General features: G+C 38.8%; 1 protein-coding gene across 15 annotated transcripts in view; it reads left to right on the top strand.

The window, feature by feature from the left end:
• The window catches only part of LOC134204977 (complexin), a 1,044,191-nt gene that overhangs the window by 55,424 nt on the left and 965,163 nt on the right, over positions 1-23,604 (top strand). The window lies entirely within an intron of this gene.

Below are 23,604 nucleotides of genomic sequence, written 5' to 3'. Positions count from 1 at the left end.
TCCATATCATGTTTTGTTATTCTGTTCATGACCTCTGCCCGGGATTGGCTGTATGTCCTTTGTGGCCGTATACCGGGCAGAAGCCATAAACAGAAAAATGAACCATGATAAGAACATTCAACAATATAAAAAAATTGCCTCAAATTATCATTTAAATATCAAAATATGCTATGGATAAGAACAAGCCAATAGCACTTCTTACAAATAACATAACTTGATTTCCTCATGTTATTTTAATGCAAAATATTGATATAGTCACCTGATCTTTTATCTCTTTTATAAATCATGTCCATATCTCAATTTGCTATCTTATCATAATTTGATATCATTGAGCTATTTTCGTCTGCTCGGGATGGCCTTCTCGGTTGCTTGTCTCTTTCAGTCAAACTATTTTTGGTATAATAACCGTTTCGGACAAACTTTCAGTTTGTTCAAATGAAATTTAACTATTCGGCCTAAGGTGTTATTAGACCAAGTGGTCCGAATGTTGGTAGGCTGAATATTACATTTGGTCGAGCAAAACAAATGGGCCAAAATCCATCTGTCCGTAATTATTTGGTCGTCGATTCCCTCAACAGTATTGTCTTACTCGTTATGAAATCTTTGTAAAAAATGCTCCAAAGGCACTAAGAATTTCAGAAGGAGCTTCACCGTTTAAGGTAGAGAGGTTTGCCTTAAACGATGAAGCGCTTTCTGAACATCTTCGATTGTCTTTGATTGCGAAAGTTGTAGAGCGTCACGAAAATATGATAGATGTTAATGTCTTAGTCGTTTCTCGATGCAATTTCAATGTTTTCGGATCATTCAATCAAGTCAACGCTAATATATAGTCTTCTAGCAATATTGATTTTTTTTTCTTATTTATCATCGATAATTGTTAAAGAGTTTAAAAAAAAGAAGTTCGGCTCCAATCCTTATTTCCAACCAGATTGGGTAGAAAGCGGACTCGGCAGCGCAGCAACGAAGCCGCCGGTTTTGGCCACAATGGAATATCATCAGCATCCATGGTGGTTCATGCCGAGAATTAAATCTAAACGATGGCGTATGCTGCACTAGCGGAAAATCATCGTGTGGTCGGGCTTTGGACTTGTTGATATTTGTTATTGGAAGAGCGCATTATTGGAAATAATTTATTTTAACAACTACTAAAATAGCTGGGAAGTGTTCTAATTTGAATTAATTCACTGAATTAAACTTAATTCAGATTACCAAAAGTATGAGAATTCATCTTTACTCACCTATTTTTTTTTTCTTTTTGCGCTTTTTGTCGTTGCGATCCAATAAACTAGGATCATTAGAAAGTATCCAATTTAGTTTTATTAATGCGCCTACACAATCACAAAAACTGTCTGAATCTTGGGAGGAAATTCCGTTTGGACCGCTGCTTGAGGCCTTTTTCTTCTTAAGAAGCATTTTAGGGCCAACATTTACTAGATTTAAGAGACATTTTCTTCGAAAAGGCAAAGAATCTAATGGCAATGTTGGCGTCGGTAGCAAATCCAAGCGGCATCAGTAATAACCGTCACCAGTGCGCATGAAACTTATAATTATTGAAAAAATATCAGCGTCAGTCGAGGCATAGTAGAAATATTGTGATTTCAAGGGAATTGGGGCAATATGGGCACTTCAAAGTGGTCTGACCAGCACGAAACCCCTCACAATCGATTTATCATACTTTTTCGCTTCAAGAAACTTATAATTATTGAAAAAATATCAGCGTCAGTTCAAGGCATAGTAGAAATATTGTGATTTCAAGGGAATTGGGGCAATATGGGCTCTTCAAAGTGGTCTGACCAGCACGAAACCCCTCACAATCGATTTATCTCACTTTTTCACTTCATGAAACTTATAATTATTGAAAAAAATTTCAGCGTCAGTTCGAGGCATAGTAGAAATATTGTGATTTCAAGGGAATTGGGGCAATATGGGTTCTTCAAAGTGGTCTGACCAGCACGAAACCCCTCACAATCGATTTATCTCACTTTTTCACTTCATGAAACTTATAATTATTGAAAAAATATCAGCGTCAGTTCGAGGCATAGTAGAAATATTGTGATTTCAAGGGAATTGGGGCAATATGGGCTCTTCAAAGTGGTCTGACCAGCACGAAACCCCTCACAATCGATTTATCTCACTTTTTCACTTCATGAAACTTATAATTATTGAAAAAATATCAGCGTCAGTTCGAGGCATAGTAGAAATATTGTGATTTCAAGGGAATTGGGGCAATATGGGCTCTTCAAAGTGGTCTGACCAGCACGAAACCCCTCACAATCGATTTATCTCACTTTTTCACTTCATGAAACTTATAATTATTGAAAAAATATCAGCGTCAGTTCGAGGCATAGTAGAAATATTGTGATTTCAAGGGAATTGGGGCAATATGGGCACTTCAAAGTGGTCTGACCAGCACGAAACCCCTCACAATCGATTTATCTCACTTTTTCACTTCATGAAACTTATAATTATTGAAAAAATATCAGCGTCAGTTCGAGGCATAGTAGAAATATTGTGATTTCAAGGGAATTGGGGCAATATGGGCACTTCAAAGTGGTCTGACCAGCATGAAACCCCTCACAATCGATTTATCATACTTTTTCGCTTCAAGAAACTTATAATTATTGAAAAAATATCAGCGTCAGTTCAAGGCATAGTAAAAATATTGTGATTTTTAGGGGAATTGGGGCAAAATGGGCACTTCAAAGTGGTCTGACCAGCACGAAACCCCTCGCAATCGATTTATCTCACTTTTTCACTTCATGAAACTTATAATTATTGAAAAAATATCAGCGTCAGTTCGAGGCATAGTAGAAATATTGTGATTTCAAGGAATTGGGGCAATATGGGCACTTCAAAGTGGTCTGACCAGCACGAAACCCCTCACAATCGATTTATCTCACTTTTTCACTTCATGAAACTTATAATTATTGAAAAATATCAGCGTCAGTTCGAGGCATAGTAGAAATATTGTGATTTCAAGGGAATTGGGGCAATATGGGCACTTCAAAGTGGTCTGACCAGCATGAAACCCCTCACAATCGATTTATCATACTTTTTCGCTTCAAGAAACTTATAATTATTGAAAAAATATCAGCGTCAGTTCAAGGCATAGTAAAAATATTGTGATTTTTAGGGGAATTGGGGCAAAATGGGCACTTCAAAGTGGTCTGACCAGCACGAAACCCCTCACAATCGATTTATCATACTTTTTCGCTTCAAGAAACTTATAATTATTGAAAAAATATCAGCGTCAGTACAAGGCATAGTAAAAATATTGTGATTTTTAGGGGAATTGGGGCAAAATGGGCACTTCAAAGTGGTCTGACCAGCACGAAACCCCTCGCAATCGATTTATCTCACTTTTTCACTTCATGAAACTTATAATTATTGAAAAAATATCAGCGTCAGTTCGAGGCATAGTAGAAATATTGTGATTTCAAGGGAATTGGGGCAATATGGGCACTTCAAAGTGGTCTGACCAGCACGAAACCCCTCACAATCGATTTATCTCACTTTTTCACTTCATGAAACTTATAATTATTGAAAAATATCAGCGTCAGTTCGAGGCATAGTAGAAATATTGTGATTTCAAGGGAATTGGGGCAATATGGGCACTTCAAAGTGGTCTGACCAGCATGAAACCCCTCACAATCGATTTATCATACTTTTTCGCTTCAAGAAACTTATAACTTTTGAAAAAATATCAGCGTCAGTTCAAGGCATAGCAGAAATATTGTGATTTTTAATGGAATTTGGGCAAAATGGGCACTTTAAAGTGGTCTGACCAGCACGAAACCCCTCGCAATCGATTTATCTCACTTTTTCACTTCATGAAACTTATAATTATTGAAAAAATATCAGCGTCAATTCAAGGCATAGTAAAAATATTGTGATTTTTAGGGGAATTGGGGCAAAATGGGCACTTCAAAGTGGTCTGACCAGCACGAAACCCCTCACAATCGATTTATCATACTTTTTCGCTTCAAGAAACTTATAACTTTTGAAAAAATATCAGCGTCAGTTCAAGGCATAGCAGAAATATTGTGATTTTTAATGGAATTTGGGCAAAATGGGCACTTTAAAGTGGTCTGACCAGCACGAAACCCCTCGCAATCGATTTATCTCACTTTTTCACTTCATGAAACTTATAATTATTGAAAAAATATCAGCGTCAGTTCGAGGCATAGTAGAAATATTGTGATTTCAAGGGAATTGGGGCAATATGAGCACTTCAAAGTGGTCTGACCAGCACGAAACCCCTCACAATCGATTTATCATACTTTTTCGCTTCAAGAAACTTATAATTATTGAAAAAATATCAGCGTCAGTTTAAGGCATAGTAAAAATATTGTGATTTTTAGGGGAATTGGGGCAAAATGGGCACTTCAAAGTGGTCTGACCAGCACGAAACCCCTCACAATCGATTTATCATACTTTTTCGCTTCAAGAAACTTATAATTTATGAAAAAATATCAGCGTCAGTTCAAGGCATAGCAGAAATATTGTGATTTTTAGGGGAATTTGGGCAAAATGGGCACTTTAAAGTGGTCTGACCAGCACGAAACTTCTTGCAATCGATTTATCGAACTTTTTCCCTTCAGGAAACATCTACTTTCTGGAAATTTTGCAGCGTCAGCTGGAGTAATTGAATTTCGAGCCTTTTGCTTTTGAAAATCCCCAGTGTGCAGTGGGTTGCTGCAGAAAATTTATTCGTCGCAATATCGTCTGCAGCCATTCAGCGTCAAGGTTCGGACTATCGTTTCGTGGCTGGTAGTATAATAATCGATTCTTTTCATTAGCACTTTTCAACACAAAGGAAAGTTAATATGAGAGGAATTTTCTCTAAAGCACTAAACAGTACCGCTGACAGAAACCATCTACAGAGACATATGCAAACTCCGATAACACAAATTTAATTTCTGCCGTTGTGTTCTCTGATTTTCTTCAGCCAAACGGCTGGAACGCTGGAACGTTGTGGTTTTCACTCTGAAAAAAATTAATGTCAAATCAACTCTCGTCAGTGTAATATGATGGTTGAAATGTATGTAAAAGAGTATGCTACAAACAATGCGCCACTGAATAAAGCCACTAGCAAAATATCTAATTGGGCTGTATCGTTGCGTTTTTCTTCTAATTTACTCAAATCGTCCAATTTGTCAATATTATTCAGTTTACTTTTTACTTATTTCTTATGATTCCTTTCAAACCTAGATTTCTTTATCAATAATAATCTTCAAATTTTGCATTAAGTGCATGTTTTGTCGACTGCTGTTTGTGAGATTTTGTAAACTTGATTTTGCTTTGTGCGGTAGGTGTACAAAACAATTGAAGATCGATATTACATTCCGATCCATTCGTGGTTTTAAACATTTATAGTCCTGAAAAAAACTGCAAATTATTGAATTTTAACCTGTGGGATCATACCAGCTGATGCTTTTTCTGTGTTATGTGCAGCTCTGGTCAATGACGGAGTAGAAACTACTATTAGCATAATAGTCAATCAAGCTATATTAATTTCCGCCAAAAACACATAAATTATGACCAACTGAAACAAGAATATTTGAATTCAATAAAATTTGGACAAATCTTTGATCCTTTTGAAAAGTTATGCGTGAAATGGTCTAAGGTTACTCAAAGGAAGCAACATTTACTCATGTTATATTTACTGATGATATTCGGTGCATGAGAAAAAAACAAAAAGGGAAATGTTGCAAAAAAATTTTTTTTCTCTACACTTTTCTCAAGCTTTTAAGCGTTCATTTTCGAGATGCCGCAGAGTGCAACGGTAGTCTGTTGTGGCCACCAATTTACATTTTACCAGGAGGTTTAAACGGTTAATAGGAACACGAGTTTCACGGTCCTAGGATTGAGCTGTTTGCTTATTTCAAATTAAAGGCTGCCGTCAAGTACTATTTAAATTATTGCATTCAAGACAGAACACGTTTATAGGAAAATGTGACGAATCAGGGATGATCGGAAATCATTTATCCAGTACATGTAAATAACGAATTCATACAGTAGGACTCCCAACTGTAATCACTGAATTAGAAAGAGGCAAAGTGGCACAGCCAGAACGGCAGTCAGTGGCCCTTTGTCGATGCCTCGTTTCCACGAAGCCCCGCAACACCACCGTCGTTGTTAGATTTGCGCGCTGCTGCTCCAACGTCATCGTCGTCGTCTTCGCCGCCGCCATCATCGCCGGTAGTAATAATATCCATTTGCAACTTTCAACAGTTATGTACATGTATGGCGGATTCTTGCACAGCCGGATGTGCGCGGCAGCAGTAAGAGCCCGGCACGGCCCTTAACTGTTGTACAGCATGCGAGGTAGGTATTTCTTTCCGGCCCAAAGCACCCCTGTGGGGATGACCTTTTTTGTTGCCGATGGTGATGGTGATGGAAACAAGTGCCGGGCTTACCTCCTGTGTCGGCGCGTCGACGTCATAGCGGGAGTCAGTCGTCGAGCGTTTGACGAACGTTAAACAACAATGGGCTCCAGTAAGTAACTGAGCTGAATGCTGGATGGCTTTGCCGGAGGACATATGCTTGACCTTCTCGTCGCATTTGGGTCATTATGATCTGAGCAAAATTTTCAAACTAGTGCAAGATAGCTAGAATGATCTTATCGTTTATGCCAAAATAACAAATATTGACACTACATTTTGTTAAAAGTTTGACACTTTGACACTTTGAATTCAGCTAATCTTCATTACCAAATGGAGTTACTGTTTGGCATGATGTAGAGCTTAGCCTTCAGGCTCATTTCTATTATTTAATAAACGAAGTTTCTGTCACCGGGCAAGAAAATCAGACACTTGCTACAAAAAATCAATATTCTGCTTTGCTACTTATGGCGATTTTATTCATCTTTTCGACAGATCAATCATTTACGTGGATAACCAAGGGATGGCACAACAACTTTTTCACATTATTCTGAAATCTTTTTTATTCGGCGAATCGGAATTAGGATTGATGGCAGTATAAACGACGAATAAATTTTGTCGCCACCTCGTCTGAAATTGTTCCAAAATACAACAGGATACAGTTTTTCACCCACATTAAAGTTGTGTTTACGTTTTTGAAGAGATTGTGGGGGGTCTACGAATATCAAAACAACGACGACTGTCTCATCCCGTAGGTTTCGGTGCGCTGTATCGCGCTGCACGCATGGCTCCATAGATGTTTACAGACCAACGCGACGTGACGCTAATCGCTTTCGGAATGAACAGTGCAAATAAAGCGACAATGTCGCGACGACGTCTAGCAATCGCATTGCAAGCTTTTCTAAGGGAACTGTGATTCACAGCTGCTTACGGTAATCGAAGCTGATAAATTTCACAGGTACAGCCGCATCACTTGCTTGTTGTGCAAAAGACGGTGCTATTAGCAGCTGTGTACGCAAAAACAGATGATAAATTAATAAATTTAATTAGCACCTCCAGGTCAAGATGTTTTGATTAGTTTGCTTCGGGCGGAAAAGTGGAAAGATGACCAATCGTCGATGTTTGTTATGCAACACACAGCATTGGATGTCGATTCCAATGCCAGTTACCTTTCTTTCTACTTTGTAATATTGCTTCTGCGTTTCTCAAATATGGGAAGAGGCCCCCCATAAAGCTTGATGAAAAAAGTGTCGATCTAATATGTAGATAGGAACGTACGTGATAAAACGCTCTAGCGGCACTAACTTACGAGGCACAACGCGTTTCCATACACCTCCACGCCAGAATTAGATTAGCCAACGTTGTGCGTGGGCTGCGTTATTCCATAAGATCTGCTAGATAACATGCGTTTTACCTCCGTGAGTTTTCCGGCCGCAGAATGTCACAAATTTATGTTTAAATGTAAATGTTATTGCTGTGTCAGACAAACTTTCCTTTTTTTCCGGTTAAACTTTATTTAATATCATTTAATATTTTTTATCTGTTATTTGGCATGGCATTCTACGATGACTACCAGATGACAACTACCAGATCTTTTGTTTCAGTGAATTGAAGATTTGCAGGCCGGCGCACTGTGGGGAATTCTCATACAAATGGGTGGCCAAAAATATACAACATATGTTATGTGAAGGGACATTTAGGAACTATGTTTTAACCTTATAAGTGCCATCGTTAACCATTTAAAAAAAACATGCGCAAAAAAAAAATTTTTTTAAATATTTTTTAAATATTTTTGGGCCTCTTTAAATACTATTAAGATTCTCAACATCTAGCAACGAAGAGATAAAAGCAATAAACAATAAACAATAAACAATAAACAATAAACAATAAACAATAAACAATAAACAATAAACAATAAACAATAAACAATAAACAATAAACAATAAACAATAAACAATAAACAATAAACAATAAACAATAAACAATAAACAATAAACAATAAACAATAAAAAAAAAACAATAAACAATAAACAATAAACAATAAACAATAAACAATAAACAATAAACAATAAACAATAAACAATAAACAATAAACAATAAACAATAAACAATAAACAATAAACAATAAACAATAAACAATAAACAATAAACAATAAACAATAAACAATAAACAATAAATACATAATAATAAACAATAAACAATAAACAATAAAAACAATAAATAATAAACAATAAACAATAATAAACAAACAATAAACAATAAATAATAAACAATAAACAATAAACAATAAATAATAAACAATAAACAATAAACAATAAAACAATAAACAATAAACAATAAACAATAAACAATAAACAATAAACAATAAACAATAAATAAACAATAAACAATAAACAATAAACAATAAACAATAAACAATAAACAATAAACAATAAACAATAATAAACAATAAACAATAAACAATAAACAATAAACAATAAATAATAAACAATAAACAATAAACAATAAACAATAAACAATAAACAATAAACAATAAACAATAAACAATAAACAATAAACAATAAACAATAAACAATAAACAATAAACAATAAACAATAAACAATAAACAATAAACAATAAACAATAAACAATAAACAATAAACAATAAACAATAAACAATAAACAATAAACAATAAACAATAAACAATAAACAATAAACAATAAACAATAAACAATAAATAATAAACAATAAACAATAAACAATAAACAATAAACAATAAACAATAAACAATAAACAATAAACAATAAACAATAAACAATAAACAATAAACAATAAACAATAAACAATAAACAATAAACAATAAACAATAAAAAATAAAAAATAAACAATAAACAATAAACAATAAATAATAAACAATAAACAATAAACAATAAACAATAAACAATAAACAATAAACAATAAACAATAAACAATAAACAATAAACAATAAACAATAAACAATAAACAATAAACAATAAACAATAAACAATAAACAATAAACAATAAACAATAAACAATAAACAATAAACAATAAACGATAAACAAGCGTATGACACAACGGACAGGTATTCTACGCACGTTGACGGAATGGTGGTTCTCTGGTCGAATGTTAAACATCTCCAGCTTTCTCTTTTAAAGGAACTTCCAAGTGACTGTTTTCTGACGAGCAGAAAATGTGGTGCCTCAAGGTTAGGCAGGTGCCTCAAGGCAGAGAGGTGTCTCTGTGACGTTATTTATTTTTGCTGTTCAACGATATTATTCGAGCAATCCTAAGAAAAGCAGTGAACGCAGTTGTAGACTAGGCAAGTGGAGTAAGTTTTTCCATAGAAATTCCAAGCATCTACACGTCTGTAACATCCAACACCGCAAAAAAAGGAAGGCCATTAAAATTAGCAATATACTTATTCCTTTGGAAGTTTATTTGAAAGTGCTTGGAATCCTTCTCGACTCTAAGCATAACTTTTTTTTATTGTCTTTATTAAGGAGACTTTCAGCCCTAGGCTGGCTTGTCTCCGGTAAACTTAACTTCTTAAAACACTCCGCGCAGTAAAGTCACTTTGATGATAATAGGTTTCTTCTTAATCATATCAAAGATCTTCTTCGTCCTAGGCGCTGAAGCAATGGAGAGAGCTGTGGGGCCCATCTACAACGGCGTACATCGGCAAGCTTCCGGTGCATTTCAATCTTGCCCTCTACCTTCCTTTATTGCCGAATCTGGAAGTCTTCCTTGCAGACTAGCGTTAATCCAACACAAGTGCCGTTCGATTGCTGGAAAAAGGAAAAAAAACGTAGCTGAATATGTCTTAACAAAGAGAGCGAAAACACTCATTCTGAAAACAACTGCATGGGCTCTTCCAAACGTGTGTAGAACACTCAGATCCACGGACAGATCATGGAGCACTGTCCCTACCCCCCCCACCAATCGACAATTCTCTCAGGAACATTATCAAAGCTGGCACGAACAGAGCATGAGTATTATGACCGCACAATTCGTAGGTTTTTTAATTTTATTTATGGATCCTGTACACCTCCGGTGGTGCAAAGGGCTGACTTGAAAGATCTCCATCCTGATCACTTTAACCTGTTGCCAGGTTAGATTTCGGTCGACTTCTTTTATTTCTTTATTGAGGCTTCGCCGCCATGAGCCTCTGGGTCTGCCTCTGCTGCGATGTCCCGCTGGGTTCCAGTCTAATGCTTGTTTACAGATTTCGTTTCCGCCACATATTTCTATTGCTATCGGCCTCTGGTGACAACGACGATGGAGCTCGTTGTTTGAGATCCAGTTGTGAGGCCACCAGGCCCGAATTATATACCGCAGGCATCTGTTAATGAACACCTGCAGCCGTTGAGTGTTCTCCACTGATACACACCATGTTTCGCTAGCGTATAACAGCACAGGTTAGAGTTGAAAATTCGTCGGCTGATGCAGATGTGGTCGATTTGATTTTCTGTAAAGCCGTCACGGGAGACCCACGTGACCTTGTGACCCGGTCGATGGGGGAAGAGCAATCCCCCGATCACCATGTTGTTATTACCATGTTGTTATTACCACAAACAGCTCTCCGTTTTCGCTCATTTCTCCGAGACCATGGCGTCCCATAATGCGCTCATGGTTCTAGTTGTCGGATCCGATCTTCGCATTGAAGTCGCTCAATCAGATCTTGATATCACCCTTCGGAATTCTATCTACGACGGCATTGAGTTGACTGTAGAAGTTTTATTTGTCTTACAGGTCGGCAGCATCGGTTGGCGCTTAACATTGGATTATAGTAAGGTTTCGGACCCGTGTTCTAAATCTGGCAACGATTATCCTTTCACTTATAGGTTCCCACTTCATAAGCGCAGAGTGTGCCTGAGGGCTTAGTAGGAAGCCAACTCCGCGATGCCGGGAAGCGTGTTCACCTCGTAAACCAGAGTATAGCAGAAATTGTCCCGACGGCGTTCTGTGCTCTCCAAAGTTTGGCCAACGGATTTCACTCAGTCCCAGGATCTCAAGCTTCATGCGGCGTGCCTCATTGGCAAGTTGTGCCAATTTACCCTGCTGGGCTAGGGTTAAAACGTTCCATGTTCCTATTCGTGTCCGTTGTTTCGCGCTAAGAGTCGTCGCCGTAATATCAGTCCGTATTCTTGTCCAAATGACTATCTCGGTCAAACAACCCTTTCGGCCAAACTACCGTTTTGGCCTAATGACCCTTTCGGCCAAATGGCTTTCGGCATAATGGTCACTTCAGCCAAATGCTATATTCGGCCAAACAACTTTCGGCCTAGTGGCATTCGGCCAAATGGCTTTCGGCCGAATGCGTTCCGGCTAAACGACCCATCCCCGTTTTGGACAGCTTCAAACCGCTTCAAAGGGAACCGAAGAGACAATATTTATCTGGAAACTAAATTATCTTTTATTTTAACAAACAAGAAAGATTTGTGGCAGCACACATGTTGCACAAAAGTTTATGTGACCCAAATGCAACCAAATTTAGTCACATATAAGTTGCTCCAACCAAATCTGGATTGTACTGCTTGGGATGTGCATCACCGTCGGAAATAATGGCTTTCGACACCGACAAAGAAACAGTAGTGATCAGGCTTGTAAATATTCGACAGCACTGGACGAACATGATGTTTTTCAGAAAAATATATTAAGCTCGTTTAGTGGAATGTATTAAACCGTCTAAGACGAATTAAGTACTGTCCATTTAATTCCACCAGTTAATTTAATCGACTACAAGTCGAGTCAAGTACAAGACACTGAAGACGACCACACAGTTGTGGTCGAAATACGTATCTGCAAAGATAACGAAAATTAACTGGTGGAATTAAATGGACAGTACTTAATTCGTCTTAGACGGTTTTATGATTTTTTTTTTATTTCATTTTTTTTTATTTTCTTCCTTCCTTGAAATCGATCTCACATTCCCGAAGAGGAAGAGGAGTAAACAAAAGAGCTCACATCACCTAGTGCGCCACGAATAAGAAATTCACCACAGTAAAATGTAAAGATTCACCCAGCAAATGACAAAAATTCACCACGCGTTTAAATGGGCCACTCACATTTATGCGGTAACGCGTGAACTGAGCAGCCTGTCAGAGCGATTTGTGTTGGGTTGAATGGTAAATTGAATGGTTGGTGCTGGAACGATTTTTGGGCTGCCCTACAGTCGTACTCACGGCGGCGTCGATGAGATTGACCGGAGAATATGCTGAGATCCATGTTTTTCACTGCATTGACTTTGACATATTTCAACCCTGGCAGTGATACGATTTTTAAAAGAATGCGACTTATACAAGGAATTTTTATCTATTCTTTGTATTGTAACCAAGTTAATCTTTATGCATGAATTACCTGACATGAATGCCACTTAAATGGTAAAATGTCACAAATAAAATAATAATAATAATAAAGTAAACAATAAACAATACGAAATTCTCAGTTGTATTCCGTGAGTTGGTTTTTGGTTCATTTGTTGTGTAACATACTGATAGTTGAAATATTTATTATCAAAGTATAATCACAATTAACATTAATCCACAAATTTAAAAAAATAAGCAAACCCCAAATAATCTACAATACGGTCAGTTCCTAATTAGTTTCCCATTTGTTTCTATTTACAGGTAATCTTAACGAGTTTTATGAATAAATGCATCTGGACTGGAGAATTATTCCGACAGCTTAGCGCCAGTACATGTGGTATGGCGGCGTATTGCTTGGTACCACCGTGTCTAGGGGTAAGCAGGATTTTGTTTTTCCAAGAAAAGCATGAAAAATCCTGAATAATCCATCTAGCCGTAGTAATATCATATTCGTGTCTTATGTAGTATGTTGTATTTTGATCATAACTTTAAAGTCCATAATCCAATCTAGCCCATTTTCAATAGGAAATAATCAGATCAAATTTCGCTTCGAATGCAACCTGTTGTTAGTAAATCAGTTCAAGATAAGTGCTAGAAAAAAAAGCTAAAGTTTTTACACCTTTTTGGTATGAAAAGTGGTATTTTGACTATTTTGCCTGAGCCCATAGTCCGTTCAGGCCTATAGAACAGGATTCTCTGTCCAATTAAATCTGCTGCGAGTAAATCGGCTAAGGATAAGTCCTTTAAAAGTTAGTTTATTTATTTATTTATTTATTTATTTATCTTCATCTTCAGTGTTAACTGTACAGGCTGGTTTAAAACTTATATGCTAACTTAAAATTTGCCTTAATCTAGTTTTGAATATCGTTCTGCTACAATTAAAATCGAACCAATCAATGTCGTTGAGGAGGTTTAAGCAACGTTCCAGCGGGTGGTTTTGCCCAAACATTGTGGAGTGTCGGACAGACTGGAAGAGCTGACGTTGGCGGGAGCGACGGGCTGGGACATGAAAGTTAACTTGCTGCAAGAGCTCAGGGCAGTCCACGTGGTTGTTTATTATGTCAAATGCAAAAACCCTCTGCAAATCTCCACGTCGTTGTCGAAGGGTTTCGAGTCGAATCAGTTGGCATCGCTCTTCGTAGTGCGGTAACCTGAAAGGATTATCCCACGGCAATCGCCTGAGGGCAAAACGAACAAAACTGCGTTGGACCCTTTCGATTCGCGTCATCTGGATTTCGTGATAGGGTGCCCACACCTGCACAGCATATTCGAGTATGCTTCGCACGAGACAGCAATACAGGCTTTTCAGGGTGTAAACGTCATCAAAATCAGCAGCGTTCCGGCGCATGGAGCTTAGTACGGCGAAAGCCTTGGCAGTAGTCGTTGCAATATGCTCATTAAAATTCAGCTTGCGGTCAAACGTAACTCCCAGGTCTTTTATGGAGCTCACACTTTTGAGTTCGTTTCCGCATGCCGAGTAACGAAAGTTTATCTGCGTTCTACATTTGGTAAAACTTATTGAATTGCATTTCTACGCATTTATCTCCATACCATTTAAACAACACCAGTTGGCTATGACATCTAGATCTTGTTGCAGCGCAAGGCAATCGGTCAATGATCGAATAATTCGAAATATTTTCAAATCATCGGCGTACAGCGCAAGCGACGTGTTGAACAAAATGCAAACCGGCAATCCTAATACGTCAGCATATCGTTGGATGAAAACAGGAGGTAGTCTATCTGGACCTGGACCTTTCGATGGATCGACAGCTCCTAATGTTTTTGAAATTTCAGCTACGGAGAATGTGGGGCGCGGAAAGTACATGTTGTATGATGGAAGAGAGTTGAGAAGGTCTGCCGAATCTGGAGGAGGATTCGTATTGTACACCGATTTGAAAAAACTTGCGAAAAGCTCAGCAGATTCAACGATATCATTTGATGTAACATCAGCAAAACTCACAGTGGACAACATCGCATGCGTTTTTTTCCTGGTTTTGACGAATCGCCAGAAAGCTGACGGGTTCGATTTAGCTTCATTTTGTACACGGTGAACATACTCACGAAAGGTAGACGACACGAGATTTTCGTACTCCGATTCAACGGTTTGCAGAAGAGCTCTGTTTGTCGCAGTCCGGTTACGGAAAAACCTGCGACGCGTTTTACGAAGTATGTTACGTCGATGCTGTAGTTCAGCGTTCCACCAGAGTTGCTTGTACGTTTTCTGAGGGAAAGATCTACGAAGAGGAACATGCCTGCTTATCGTGTCGAAGACCGCGTTGTAGAATGATGTAATCGAGGTGTTAATATCGTCTCCACTGAGTATCTGGAACCAATCAAGTGAATTAAGCTCGTTCTTCACAGCCTCGTAGTCACAGCGAGAGAAGTCAAAATCTAAGTCCATTCCTTCCAATGTGCAGTGGAAATGATGAACCGGGTTACGAGAGTCCAGACGTAGAACGAACGGGTTGTGGTGGCGGTCAGGGCTTAAAATGGAATATGGTGCTCCAATAAGCTCAGCTTCGTGACAGTCGCTTACAAATGCCAAGTCAAGAAGTCTTCCGTTTGAATTTGATACATTGCAGATTTCCTTCAAACCACTAGCTATCAAAGTTTCAGTTAGAGTTAACTCCTGCTCGGAAGAAGCGTTGGTTGGCAAGTATCCTTCCACTTCGTCATCATATAACCATTCGAGCCGAGAAAGGTTGTAATCCCCAACTACGATTACACTGTCACAGGGGGTGGCTATGTTGACGATTTGATTTACACAGTCATTTTGACGTAGGACTAACGTCTTTCTCTAGTATAATGGGTGTCGTTTAAATTTTTGGAAATCAAGAGCGTTACGCGGAAAGGGAAGATTTCGAAAGTTACTAGCGCTGGATTTTGAAGATATATTTATATATAAATCGACTCGGACACTAGTAGAACCTTGAAGCTGGAATAATTTCTAAAGGAAATGATGGAGGAATTTTCGGACGCATTTCTGAAGGAACTTCAGGAAGGATTCTTGCAGGTACTTCAGGAAGGATTCTTGCAGGAACTTCAGGAAGAATTCTTGCAGGAAGTTCAGGAGAAATGCTCGAAGGAATACCTGGCTAAATTTCAAGAGGAACTCTTGGAGGAGTTTCTGGGAAAGCGTCCGGAAGAATTTCCTTAGGGATTCTTGGATAAACTCCCTAAAAATTGTATAAAAATCTTCCTGAGGCATTCCTGAAGGAATTTTGATAGAACTTTTGTAGGAAATTCGTGAAAAATTCTTGGGGGAAGTTTTCGAGGAATTCCGGATCTTCCCGGACTTCATCCAAACAATTCCTGGTGGAAATTCAAAAGAACTCCTGAAGAAAATTCGGAAGAACTCATGAAGGAATTTTGAAAGAATTCATGAAAGAACTTCCAGTGGAATTCCTCAAGGAAATTCAGAAAGAACTTTCGGAGAATTCCTGGAGGAACTTCTGAAGGAATTCCTGGAGAAACTTCCGGAGGAATTCCTGGAGGAACTTCCGGAGGAATTCCTGGAGGAACTTCGGGAGGAATTCCTGGAGAAACTTCCGGAGGAATTTCTGGAGGAACTTTCGGAGGAATTCCCGGAGGAACTTCCGGAGGAACTTTCGGAGGAATTCCTGGAGGAACTTCCGGAGGAACTTCCGGAGGAACTCCTTAAGGAACTTCCGGAGGAATTACTGGAGGAATTTCTGGAGGAGCTTACGGAGGAATTCCTGGAATAGCTTGCGGAGGAATTCCTGGAGGAGCTTACGGAGGAATTCCTGGAGGAGCTTACGGAGCAACTTCAGGAGGAACTCCTGGAGGAACTTCCGGAGGAACTCCTGGAGGAAATTCCGGAGGAACTCCTGGAGGAACTCCTAAAGAAACTCCTGGAGGAACTCCTGGAGGAACTTTCGGAGGAACTCCTGGAGGAACTTTCGGAGGAACTCCTGGAGGAACTTCCGGAGGAACCCCTGGAGGAATTTCCGGAGGAACTTCCGGAGGAATTTCCGGAGGAATTTCCGGAGGAACTTCCGCAGGAACTTCCGCAGGAATTCGTGGAGGAACTTCCGCAGGAATTCGTTGAGGAACTTCCGCAGGAATTCGTGGAGGAACTTGCGAAGGAATTCCTGGAGGAACTTCCGGAGGAATTCCTGGAGGAGCTTGCGGAGGAATTCTTGGGGGAACTTCCGGAGGTATTACTGGAGGAGCTTCCGGAGGAATTCCTGGAGGAACTTCCGGACTCATTCCGTAGCCGTTAGCAGTGTACTAGCCTTTTGGAATTACTTCTAAAAACCAATCGTCACCATGAAAGAATGTTCCATGCTGTTGCCATATGGTATTTTGCGAAATGAGGTCCATCTATCTTCTATACATACTTTTGTCTTTTGACTCTTGTTATTCCAACGATTGTACCCCGTTTGGCATAAAGTCATTCAGCATAATGCCGTTTAGCATAATGTCGTTAGCTTAGCTTAGCTTAGCTTTGACTGACTACACATATCTATGGTTGCTACTCCGTGATTGACCAGAATCAGTGAAATTGCACAAAGAATCAACTGAATGATTGACTGGGATTGTTCAAGCATTCTCAGTGTGCAAGTTTCAGTGACTCTAAAATTCAAATGATCAATAACGGCGCCGGCCACGTCCTTGTAGTCAGTTAGGAAGAAGGAAGGAATATTAGTGGGTGGTTTTTGCTATTTGAAGACCGTGTTTACCTCTGCGTCTCCACAAAAACCACAGGAAGGATTATCAGTTAATTGGTAGGCATCGTTGGATCTGGATTCACTCTGATAAGCGATACGACCATGCCATTCTTTATACACAGTGATTTTACCTAGCCATGAATCGGGCGCGAAAAGTAGTACAAACTAACTACCGGCCTACCGGGCGCGCAATGCAGAACACAATATTTCGACCGATCGCGCGATCATCGTTCTGCTGTCCGAAACAAGAGAAATCTCGCACTGAACTGATTTTTATTACCGGCCGCGCAAAGCAGAACACAATATTTCGTCCGATCGCGCCATCGTTCTGCTATCCGAAACAAGAGAAATCTCGCACTGAACTGATTTTTATTACCGGCCGCGCAAAGCAGAACACAATATTTCGTCCGATCGCGCGATCATCGTTCTGCTGTCCGAAACAAGAGAAATCTCGCACTGAACTGATTTTTATTACCGGCCGCGCAAAGCAGAACACAATATTTCGACCGATCGCGCGATCATCGTTCTGCTGTCCGAAACAAGAGAAATCTCGCACTGAACTGATTTTTATTACCGGCCGCGCAAAGCAGAACACAATATTTCGTCCGATCGCGCCATCGTTCTGCTGTCCGAAACAAGAGAAATCTCGCACTGAACTGATTTTTATTACCGGCCGCGCAAAGCAGAACACAATATATCGTCCGATCGCGCCATCGTTCTGCTGTCCGAAACAAGAGAAATCTCGCACTGAACTGATTTTTATTACCGGCCGCGCAAAGCAGAACACAATATTTCGTCCGATCGCGCCATCGTTCTGCTGTCCGAAACAAGAGAAATCTCGCACTGAACTGATTTTTATTACCGGCCGCGGAAAGCAGAACACAATATTTCGTCCGATCGCGCCATCGTTCTGCTGTCCGAAACAAGAGAAATCTCGCACTGAACTGATTTTTATTACCGGCCGCGCAAAGCAGAACACAATATTTCGTCCGATCGCGCCATCGTTCTGCTGTCCGAAACAAGAGAAATCTCGCACTGAACTGATTTTTATTACCGGCCGCGCAAAGCAGAACACAATATTTCGTCCGATCGCGCCATCGTTCTGCTGTCCGAAACAAGAGAAATCTCGCACTGAACTGATTTTTATTACCGGCCGCGCAAAGCAGAACACAATATTTCGTCCGATCGCGCCATCGTTCTGCTGTCCGAAACAAGAGAAATCTCGCACTGAACTGATTTTTATTACCGGCCGCGCAAAGCAGAACACAATATTTCGTCCGATCGCGCCATCGTTCTGCTGTCCGAAACAAGAGAAATCTCGCACTGAACTCTGCCGTTTAGCATAATGTCGTTTGGCATAAAGTCGTTTGGCATAATGGTCGTTTGGCATAACGGCCGTTTGGCATAATGGTCGTTTGGCATAAAGTCATTTGGCATAATTTTTATTTTAGCTGTGCAATGTATAAGTAAGATTTCTCGCTTAACTTTTCAAAAGGACCTAAGTAACATTTTTTTCATGAATTAATTTGAATAGCGCAATCAACAGAACAACATGAAAACTATTGATTGCGCTATTCAAATTAATTCATGAAAAAAAAATGTTACTTAGGTCCTTTTGAAAAGTTAAGCGAGATTTGTTGAGCAATTCAGTTACGTGATTTCTTTCATATGGGCAATACATGATAATTGGGAACGGAATTGTACGGCGTGATAAATTAAAAATGAAGAAGCTTCCTGTCAAAACGGGACCATTTGAAATGTTGACGCACCTACCAGCAAGATACATCAACATTAAATTAAATTGACATTGGTTTTTTTCATGCAAGGGCAATTGAAGAAAGAAATCATACCGTCTCTTGCCGTCTACCGAGCAAATGTACCTTTTGAAAGAAAGGAAATATCTTCCCGTGTCTTAAACCAAGCTAATTCCTGAATTGAAAGAAGGAACCATTTCGACTCTATGACACTACCCATATATCCATTACCCATAATGCCATTACTCCAAAGGCCACTACCCAGAACGCCATTACCCCGAATGCCATCACCCCGAGTGGGACACTACCCAGAATGAGCCATAGTACCCCCAGTAGTCCTGATTTCGAGTATATAGTTTATTTCAGTGAAAATTTATGGAAAAATGGGAAATTATTTATAATATAATGTGATTGATTAATACTTATTTTACGACTCAATACTTATTTTACGACGATTCGTTTAATTAAACTCGAACTGTTTGAAAACAGCATAGAACGAATAGTTCTCGGTCCAAAAACTCCCATTACATATCATGTACTACCTTCGAAGACTGTTTAAGCAGGGGAATTTCAAATAAAGGGGTAGAAAAAGTTGCTTCTGAAATTTGCCGGTGATAAGAAGGGCATGACGACAAGACCCTAGAATGAGAAAATCTCTTCTGTTCGTCGAATATTGTTGTTCCTCCCATGGCAAGGAACAGGTATAGTTTCGTCATACCTTGCAAACGTGATCATTTAAAGGAGGTTTTTTTAATAGACAGCATTTTCAACTCTGTTCGCTTTAAACCGAGCAAATGTGTTCATTAAAAAAAGGCATCAGCTCCTGTGTTTGCCTTAAATCGGGTAAATGCGTTCATTAATAGAAGGCATTATTAAGTATGTTCGCTTCATTTAGGGCAAATGCATTCACCTGAATAAGGCATTATCATCTCTGTTCGCATTCAACCAACAAAAGCGTTCTTTTCAAGAAGGCATAATCTTCTATGTTCGCTTTATACCGGGCAAATGCGTTCATTAAAAGAAGGTATTACCAACTCTGTTCGCCTTATATCCGGAAAATGTGTTCATCTAAAGAAGGCATTATCAACTCCGTTTGTCTTATACCGGGCAAATGCGCTCATTAAAAGAAGGCATTATCAACTCTGTTCGCCTTATATCGGACAAATGCGTTCATCTAGAGAAGGCATTATTACCTGTGTTCACCTTAAACCATTATCATATGTTTACCTTATATTGGACAAATGCGTTCATCAAAAGAAGGCATTATTATCTCCAAAACTACAGATTCGGGGTACAGGAGCAGGGCCACCATTTCCTCTCTTGACTTCTGCCGGGCGAATGTATTTTCTGAATGAAGGGATCATATATTCCTTTGCTTTAAACCGAGCAAATGCCTGAATTGAATAAAGGAACTATGTCGTCTTTTTACTTTGGCCGAGCAAATACATCCTCTGAATGAAGGAATCTCATCTTCCCTTGCCTCTAAGCGAGTAAATGCTTGAATTGGAAGAAGGTACCATATTATCTTTTGCCTTCTACTGGTCCTTCTGCCATCCTCTGAAAGAAGATATCATAACTTCCCTCGCATTAAACCGAGCAAATGACTGATTTGGAAGAAGGAAGCATATCATATTTCACCATCTGCTGGGCAAATGTATCCTCTGAAAAATGGAACCATATCTTCTCTGATGTAACTGTCGGGACCAGGGTTGTTAATCGTTAATTTATCGTTATCGCCGATAAAGTTAATTGTGTTCAACGTTATCGGTTGCTACGATAAAGATGCATCAACTCAGTAATTATCGGAGTTCGATAATTCAACGTTAATTTAACGTAAGTTAACTCGATAATTTACTGTACTGGTTACTAGATTACGAGAAAAAAGTTATGTATTATTTTGACAGAAGGTGAGAATTATGTAAACTGACCTTTTCCAAAATTTCTCAATGATGACCCTCATTGTAGCGGGTTGACCAGAGATTATTTTGATTGAAGCGGGACTTTCTAGAAAAATGCTCAATGGCGTATAGGCACGGAACGAAGAAAAACCAAGTGTTCTGTCATTGGCTTGATGGACTATTAATCACTACATAAGTGTTTGGAATATATGGTACTGGCTACAAATACAACGCAGATATTTGCGCTAACCAGACAGACTTGCTTTGAGATGGAGACATATCTATTGAGAACGCATGATGATTTTTTCTTAGACAATCTTCATCGGATAATCAAGAAGATGTAGCTGGAATCGGAATACTTCGGGATTTAGAATTGGGTTTCAACTTCTAAAGACTTGTAGTATTTCATGTCAGGCATAGGTACCCAGTGAAAATACCCTCCGTGATGAATTGAGCACAATTTGAACCCCAACTTAATTGCAAGATTTAAATGAGTTACCTAATATTTCAGGGCGATGCTAGAAAAGCATATTGCAAAACCAACTTGTAAATATTATATTTTTTACCTGCAGGACATATTACAGTTAACTCGATAATTATCGATAAATCAACGAAGACTCGATAACGATAACGATAAATCAACGCTCACTTTACCGTCAACGAAGCATCATCGTACATTCGTTATCGTTATCGAAGATGGCGTTAAGTTAACGACAATAATTTATCGATTAACAACCCTGGTCGGGACGATGCATCTTTTGAAAGAAGGGATCATATCCTCTTCTACCTTAAACCGAGCAAATGCTTTAATTGAACAAATGAATAAAATCTTCCCTTGCCTTCGCCAAGAAAATTGCGTCCTTCCAAAGAAGGATCTATATCTTCCCTTTCCTAGAACTGAATATTGCATATATTGAGAATAGGAACCATACATATTCTTCCTTGTGTTATGCCTGACAAAAATTATTTGAAAAAGCATACACAAAGTATGTTTTTAAAGAGATGAATATATGTCTTGCAGAAATAACTTCATTTGCTTTTTATTGCCTTTTTTGTGTAAAATTGTTTTTGCCCTTGAGCACTTACAATTTTGCGATTTGACTTTTTGTATTTTGTAGTTTGTTTTAGTCAACGACGATCTTGCTGCTGACCCAGAGGTAAAAAGATTTTGAGTGAAATAGGCAGATAATAAAAAGTCTACCGAAGTACCTTCTATCAAGTGATTTGATAGAATCTGAACTTTAATCCGAAAAAATCAATTTAAAACATCTCTCTTATAATGTTAAAGTGAAAATCATTATGAATAATTGAACATATTATGCATAAGTTTCGAAATTGATGATTACACAACTATTATGCTAAATGACCATTATGCCAAACGGCCATTATGCCAAACGGCCGTTATGCCAAACGACATTATGCCAAACGACCTTAATGCCAAACGGCCTTATGCCAAACGGCGTTATGCCAAACGACTTTCTGCCAAATGACCTACCACCATTCCAACGGCTCGTTAGCCAAAACCATACTAAGACAATGTGCAGTATTGAACATTTGAATCAAAAAGTCTAACCACAAGTAAAAAACACTGTTTACCTTATATTAAAGATTTCTTAAATTCTTAAATCAAAGTATCGAGAGATCCATAGATGCGTCATAAAAAAAATCGGAATATGCACTGCATCGAAAGTTAAAACTCAGAGAATTTTACGATTTAAGAAAGGTGTTTGTCGATAAAGATATTTAGATAAACAATTTACTCAGGCAAATTACCTCACAATTGATCATTAAAATCCCTCGTAAAATGTTGACAAAGCACGACACGAGATAGTGTTTCTTCCTTCTCCTGTGGCTCTTTATGTTCGTTCGCCGCGTTCTGAAGCTCGTGTCACGTGCCGCTAATAGTTCGACAACTGCTTCAGTCTGGTGCTGGCGGTCCGGCTTAAGATGTTTCGGTGCTCCATCATCTTCAGTTTTGCTGTCAATGGAAACTGGCTTCCGGATGCTTTTAATTATGTACGAACGGTAGCGTTGTTGGATATGGTTTTAATCGTAATCCTACATACATTAATTCGATGGTAGCGGCTGATAGCTGTGATCTGAGAAGAAGACATTTCCGAGAGCCTAATCGTTTACCTTGTCAATCCAGTGAGCGATTATTGGTGTTAGTTTTGTTGATGGGATTATCAATAAATTATACAAGGGTGGGCAATTTATCAGTCAATGTACCTCTCGCACCTTATAGGGTATCAACATCAATTTCGATCAAAGAATTGAAAATCTATGCAGGCTGTATCTCATTTTATATTTTCCCGTGACAAATTTTGCTGACACATAAACGAGCAAAACACTTGTCAGATATCCATCATCTGAACAACTGTTGAAGATCCGTAGTTGACAAATTATACCTTCTTGATAGATTTTTTACTTCTCGTTCTAAGACAGGTGAAGGTTTGTTGGCTAGTTTTTGTGATTGGCGCATTCCTCTCTAGAGAGTTTATCAATTGTG

Source organism: Armigeres subalbatus, chromosome 1 (assembly GCF_024139115.2).
Source record: "Armigeres subalbatus isolate Guangzhou_Male chromosome 1, GZ_Asu_2, whole genome shotgun sequence".
In the NCBI taxonomy this organism is placed as follows: Eukaryota; Metazoa; Arthropoda; class Insecta; order Diptera; family Culicidae; genus Armigeres; species Armigeres subalbatus.
This window is presented reverse-complemented; position numbering and strand designations above follow the sequence as displayed.